General features: G+C 39.8%; 1 long non-coding RNA gene across 1 annotated transcript; it reads left to right on the top strand.

Moving 5' to 3' along the window:
* Window positions 1-3,813: 3,813 nt before the first annotated feature.
* LOC108585464 lies at window positions 3,814-6,553 on the top strand. The gene is made up of 4 exons (XR_001901842.3): window positions 3,814-4,716; window positions 4,846-4,929; window positions 5,651-5,845; window positions 5,980-6,553. It is a non-coding gene; the product is annotated as an uncharacterized LOC108585464 (long non-coding RNA).
* Window positions 6,554-7,270: the final 717 nt, after the last annotated feature.

A 7,270-nucleotide genomic window follows, 5' to 3' on the forward strand; every position in this document is an offset into this window, starting at 1 on the left:
CTCCTCCCTTTTCACATTTTTCCTTCTTTTCTTTGCTAACCATATAGAACTTTATTTGTATCATCTTGGGTGGGCTTAGTATCAGCAACCAGTTATCAAGTATTTGGGCATTTATTTGAAAGAACTATGTAATTCACAGCCCAATGTTTAAAGATCATGTGGTGAAAATTGCTTTTTTTTCTGGGAATCATATAAAGAGTTTTCTACAACTTTTCCCTAAGTAAGTGCTTAATGACCCCAAGACAAAAATAATTTGAATAAATCCACATCTTACCTCTACTCTAGCTGCAGCCAAGAGCCATCGGATGGATTTCATCCTGCCTCTTCCATTGAAGTAGTGAAGCTGGGGCTTCCCCTCCATGCTTAAGGATTTCTGAAAATCAACATAGAGAGACTGATTGAGACTCTTCTGCACCGAGAAGCATAAATACAAGTTTACAGAGCAGCACAAGGTTGATTACAAAGCTGCGGACTTGCAACTCATGCCCCAAATTAAAGCTGCTTCTCAGCTACAAGGCTACTTGCATTCTGTGTTCTTTCTCACAAATGGAATTCATCCTCACAAATTGGTGTTCTAAATTTCTTGAAAAAACAAAACAAAACAAAACAAAAAACTAAATGAACATCTGGTATATTACTTTTAAACAGAGAGTGAGGAAGCCAGACAGGTGGAAGGAATTCAAGAGTAAGGCTGACCAGCTTTTCTTCCTGTATAAAGGGGTAAGGTTTTAGCATACCAATCTTTTCTCTCTGTTTGTATACGGATCTTCCTCCCTTTCCAATCAAGACAAGCCCAGCCTGGAGAAACTGGGTGGAGTTAGGGGAGGTTGAAGTTTCACTTCGCAGATTAATCTTGGTATTTGAATTATTGCATCTTCTGAAACCTAGAATCAGTATTCAAGAGGATTTTCAAGGAGTCGCTGGGACTTCAAACAAAAGCACAGAGTTAGACAAAGTGTGCCTTTTCCTACCTTTTTTTTTTTCCTTTGGAAAGGTATTATGTTTTTTAGAAATATAACCCATGGTCATTTTGAAGAAGTTAAAACAGTACAGAAATATGGAAATTAAAATCCCCCCATCCCCACCCCAGAAGAGTCTATGAAGCTTGTGGGGAATGACGGGTACCCTTGGTTGGGTGCCAGGCTCTGGACATTCAAAGGCAGCTTGAGGTACCTGGAGAGGGAGTCCTGGGAAGCACAGGGGACTGTGAAAAGGGGTAGAGTGGCTTTAAAGGTAGAAGTGGGCCAGGCATGGTGGCTCATCCCTGTAATCCTAGCACTTTGGGAGTCTGAAGTGGGAGGATGGCTTGGGGCTTGGAATTTGAGACCAGCCTGGGTAACGTAGTGTGAACCATCTCTACAAAAAAATTGAAAAAATAAAAAAAAATTAGCTGAGCGTGATGACCTATGCTCGCATTCCAAGTTACTTGGGAAGCTGAGGCAGGAGGATCACTTGAACCCAGGAGGGTGAAGCATCAGTGAGCCAAGATCATGCTGTCAGAGGTGTTTGAACTAGAGCAACTCCATCTTGAATAGGGGCTGGATAAAATAAGGCTAATACCTATTGGGCTGCATTCCCAGACAGTTAAGGCATTCTAAGTCACAGGATAAGATAGGGGGTCAGCACAAGATACAGGTCATAAAGACCTTGCTGATAAACAGGTTGCAGTAAAGAAGCCAGCTAAAACCCACCAAAACCAAGATGGCAATAAGAGTGACCTCCGGTCATCCTCACTGCTACACTCCCACCAGCACCATGACAGTTTACAAATGCCATGGCAATGTCAGGAAGTTACCCTATATGGTCTAAAAGAGGAAGGCATGAATAACCCACCCTTTGTTTAGCATATCATCAAGAAATAACCATAAAAGGGGGCAATCAGCAGCCTTTGGGGCTGCTCTATGTAGTAGTCATTCTTTTATTCCTTTACTTTCTGAATAAACTTGCTTTCACTTTACTCTGTGGACTCGCCCTGAATTCTTTTTTGCACGAGATACAAGAACCCTCTCTTGGGGTCTGGATCGGAACTCCGTTCCTGTAACATCTTTCTGGCAATGCAGATGGGAGTATAGTGTGGAAACCCCAACCCAAAGGCTAACTTTGGGTAAGTGGTGAGGTCTGGTAACATCTTTCTGGTGACCTACGGAAGGGACAATACTGAGGAGACCTCCGACCCAAAGGAAATAAACTGCAGCACTGATTGGCTGACTTTGGGTAAGTGGTGGGGTACCTGGGTAAATAATGGCATTGGGTTAGAGGCCCAACTTAGGGGAGTTAGAACCGCTCCTAAGACAGAGTGGGTTAGAGGTCCCTCTTAATAAAAGACAAGGATACTTGACCGACCTTGGGTTAGAGGTCCAACTTAGGAGAGTTAGAGTGCTTTCTAAGATTTAGGGGTTAGAGGCCCCTCTTGGTAAAGTCCCTTTTGGCTAAGAATAGGTTTGGCACTATGGGACGTTAACTGCTATTCTCTTTGGATTAGTCTGTCTTGCACTCTTTGCTGATGGCTGTGGGTGACAGGATTAGGCATGCACAGGATCGTGGGACATGGGGAGCTTTTTCTTCCCTAAAAAGGGAAACTTGAGAGCTGATGAAACTGCTGGAAAAAAATCCTTTCACTGCTGACAAGCAGCTGCCTGAACTTTTCAGTGTCAGCTGTAATGGGTGGGTCTTTCTCTGGCCTCCCTGGGCATTTTGCTCTTCGCCTTCCCCATCCTACCTCAGGCAGTGCTCTCGCTCTCAACTGGATAAATGAATGGTAAAAATTAATGTTTTTTTCTCTGTAAAGTTTTGATTAATGGGGAAAAGGATTTGCAAGGTTAATCTTAAGCTTTAGAAAATCTAGTGTGCTTTGTGTGTCTTTCTGCATTCTGTAATGGAGAGGAGTACTTTAGGCTAGAATGTGGGCCTAGGACCCCTATGAGTCTGCTGTTCAGGACACCCCAGTAAACTGGTCCTTATGACCAAGTTATTTCCTTGGGAGCTTGACCTTGTAACCATGTGGCCATGCTTTTTCTTTTCACAATGGTGGCCTGGGTTCAGAGTTCAATTCCAAGCTTAGAGAATAAGTCCTTTATCTTATTCATGTGATATAAAAGAGATTTAATCATTTGGCTTAAAAATAAGTGCTTTAAATCAAATTTTTTGTCAGAAAAGTGAAAAGTGTAATGCCTTTTATTTAGTTCATGTAACTTAAGTAATCTTTGGGAAATAAAGGGAGTTTTAAAGATTATTGGTAAAATAAAAATGTCTTCAAAAATATAAACATTTGGTCTAAATTATGCAAGTCAGATATTAAATAAGCATTTATGATCTAAATGCTTTAAAGTCATAAACTGCTTCTTTGACTTTTGAAAATTGTTCAGTTTACCCACTTTGGAGCATTAGATTCTAGATAAGGCCTGGAGATATGTGGAAAGCCATGCCACCTAGCTGTGCTAGAAAGAGTCAGCCCTTATCTGCACTTCTGCCTGGTGTGTTCTAGGCTAGGCTCCACACCTATTGCATAATTAAAATAGCTTACTAACCAGGTTTTTCACCAAAAGTAAATGTTTCTAAGAGTTAACATTGAATTTGTAATTAACACTACTGAAGAAACAATTCTACACATAAGGCATATAGAATAGTGAAATGTGTTTTTGGTAAAAAAAATTATAACAAGCCATGAGAATGTGGATTTTTTTTTGCCCAGATTAGAAGGTTAAAGGATTGTTTTAAGTTAGATAGAATAAAGCTGAAGGTTTAAGCAAGTTGTGGAAGTTTGTGAAAAATTAATCTCGTAAAAGAAATTCTGTGTGTGAACACATTGGCTAAAGTTAAAGGGGGTATTATTCAGTTTTTCTGTAAACTAAACATTGGAATAAAAGCAAAACAGGTTTTTCTTAAAGCAAAAACCTGCTTATGATCTGCTCCTTAACAAAAATTTGTAAAGGGTTATAAAAGCTTTATGAAAATTTTACCTTATGGTCAAACTGATTAAGATTAAATACATTTGTCTATAAGATTTTATTAAGCATTGAGATTGACATCAATAATGCACTAATGTAACAGTGACATTTGACTTATTTGGTGTAAAAGTCATACAGGAAGCATTGTCAAATATGAAATGGTGTTTGGTTTTCTTTGGGCTGTATTTGTATAAATGTGTTATTGGTATATGTATCAAAATTATGGAAAATCCTATAATTCTTATATGACTTAGTGTATGTTATTAATAATTATAATTGTCACATAAAATCAATTGTGCCACAGAGATAACCAAATTTCTTTGTCAATCGTGTTTCTGAATGTGGCTATCCTAAGACGTTTTGTCATCCACAAACAATTATTGTCTTGTTTTGGTCCTCTTTAGAAGGTGGTTTATAATCAACTGTAGAACTCTACCAGGTGTTCTTAAATGGAAGTTTCTGATAACTTTGGAAATTGTGACATTAAAATAGAGGAAGCAACTTTCAGAACTCTCATGGGGAGCTGAAATGTTCACAAATATCAAGCAAAACAGGAGATAACTGCATGGACTAAACTAATGGAAGTCTAAAGTAATCTTTTAAACTTTTTGCTCAAAATGTTGCTAATCCTTTGTTTTGTTTTTCAGAATCAAGGAAACTTTTCAGTTATTTATACCTTTTAGTAATTAAGGAAAGTATATGCCTATGAACAAAACTTGAAGCATTTTATTTCTCTCTACCTAATTTCTCCAGAATTTGGAAACTATTTGTGAGTATTCTGAATTTATGGCGATATAGTTATTTGCATAACTGCAATAAAAATCTGTTTTCTTTTGCAACAGGAGATACTGGTTATTCTACCAAGGCTTTAACTAGAATTGTGTGTTTTCCTTTAAAGAATTAAACTTGCCTTACGGAGCCAATAAAAGTCCCTTGGGAGAAATGGCTTTATACCTTGTCTACACAGGGTTTCTGACCTGTGGTAAGTAAAGAATGCCACTTTCTAACAGGCCCAGGAGCCCTTTTTTGATTTTCCAAGCTATCTTGGAAACTCAAATTAGAGGAATTTACTCAACTTGTAGGTATTTGATGGTACAAACCCATGGCAGGGCTCAGCTCTAAAAAAAGTCTTATCTAAAATTTTTTTTTTTTTTTTTTTTTTTTTTTTGAGATGGAGTCTTGCTGTGTCTCCCAGACTGGAGTGCAGTGGCATGATCTGAGCTCACTGCAACCTCTGCCTCCTGGGTTTAAGCAATTCTCCTGCCTCAGCCTCCCCAGTAGCTGGGATTACAGGTGCCCACCACCATGTCCAGCTAATTTTTGTATTTTTAGTACAGACAGGGTTTCACCATGTTGGCCAGGCTGGTCTCGAACTCCTGACCTCAAGGGATCCACCTGCCTTGGCCTCCCAAAGTGCTGGGATTACAGGTGTAAGCCACCATGCCTGGCCTAAGATTCTTTCTATTGAACAGAGTTCCATCAAAGCCAATTTAAAAAGAGCTAATGTGAAAAATAATTATTCTTGCTGCACTTTATACAAATAATCAGGCCAAGTATATATAAAGCAAAGTGGTCTTACCATAGTGTGTCTTCAGTAAAAATGGAAAACCGGAGAGAGAAATATTATGTTTCAAGAACTATGGTACACGTGTTATTAAATTCTAGTCTCATCAGTTGTTTTTATGTTTGTTTCTTCAATTTAGGCTATCCCTGCTTATTCTTGTGAACCAACCAGTGATCTCTAACTGCTGATCAGAAAAAACAAAAGGGATGGGCAACGTAAAAATCTGGATCACTATTCAAAATCTGGGTACATTGGAATCAGCTAGTGAACCCATATCAGCTTGGTTCCAACAGTTGCGCAGCTCATGGAAAGCCTTCTAATTTAGTTCACATGGGTAAGTAAGTAAGTTCAAATTTTACTTATTTTGCTTTACTCTTGTGAAATATATTGCTGTTGTACTCTTTGTGTGGGAATGCAGGACAAGCTTAGTGAGTGTTTTCTTAAATTGAACACTTATTAATCTTCCAGGTATCACCTTTTGTCAGAACTCAAGAATCATGAATGACCCTCACTATACCAATGCTTTCTGACTGAGCTCCTCTCTAGCCTGAATACAAGAGACCTTAATAATTAGGCTGGAACATCATTGCCCCTATTCAGCCTGAAGAAGTTACAGAAGATGGATCTTCCTCCCTCTGCCACCCTTAGGATTAAGGAAATGGGGAAAGGTCAGAGGCGTTTGAACCAGAGCAACTCCATCTTGAATACGGACTAGCTAAAATAAGGCTAAGACCTACTGCGCTGCATTCCCAGATAATTAAGGCATTCTAAGTCACAGGATGAGATAGGAGGTTGATACAAGGTAGAGGTTGTAAAGCCCTTGTTGATAAAACAGGTAGCAGTAAAGAAGCCAGCTAAAACGCACCAAAACTGAAATGGCAACGAGAGTGACCTCTGGTCATCCTCACTGCTACACTCCCACCGGCTTGATAGTTTGTAAATGACATGGCAATGTCAGGAAGATACCCTATATGGTCTAAAAAGGAGAGGCATGATCCCAGCACTTTGGGAGGCCGAGACGGGCGGATCACGAGGTCAGGAGATAGAGACCATCCTGGCTAACACGGTGAAACCCCGTCTCTACTAAAAAAAAAAATACAAAAAACTAGCCGGGCGAGGTGGCCGGCGTCTGTAGTCCCAGCTACTCGGGAGGCTGAGGCAGGAGAATGGCGTAAACCCGGGAGGCGGAGCTTGCAGTGAGCTGAGATCCGGCCACTGCACTCCAGCCTGGGTGACACAGCAAGACTCCGTCTTAAAAAAAAAAAAAAGGGAGGCATGAATAATCCACCTCTTGTTTAGCATATGATCAAAAAATAACCATAAAAATGGGCAACCAGCAGCCCTCAGGGCTGCTCTGTCTACAGAGTAGTCATTCTTTATTCCTTTACTTTCGTAATAAACTTGCTTTCACTTTACTCTATGGACTCGCCCTGAATTCTTTCTTGCTTGAGATCCAAAAACCCTCTAGGGACCGCTTTCCTGTAACAATGCCACTGCACTCTAGCCTGGGTTACAGAGTGAGATCCTGTCTCAAAAAAAAGGGGAGCGTCTTTATCATATGAATGAGAGCGGATTTATCTTGCAGCATAGCAACGCAACTGGCTGATTTTTAAAACAAGCACTTCTACACATTAAGAGCTCAGCAAAATTAATGAAGAAAAAAGTGAGATTGAAAATATTACTATTTTGGAAGACAGAATGAAAACAATTTGACCTAGGCCTATCTGCTGCCTATTAGAATCATCCGAGGAGCTTAAAA

This window comes from Papio anubis, chromosome 6, assembly GCF_008728515.1.
Source record: "Papio anubis isolate 15944 chromosome 6, Panubis1.0, whole genome shotgun sequence".
Classification (NCBI taxonomy): Eukaryota; Metazoa; Chordata; class Mammalia; order Primates; family Cercopithecidae; genus Papio; species Papio anubis.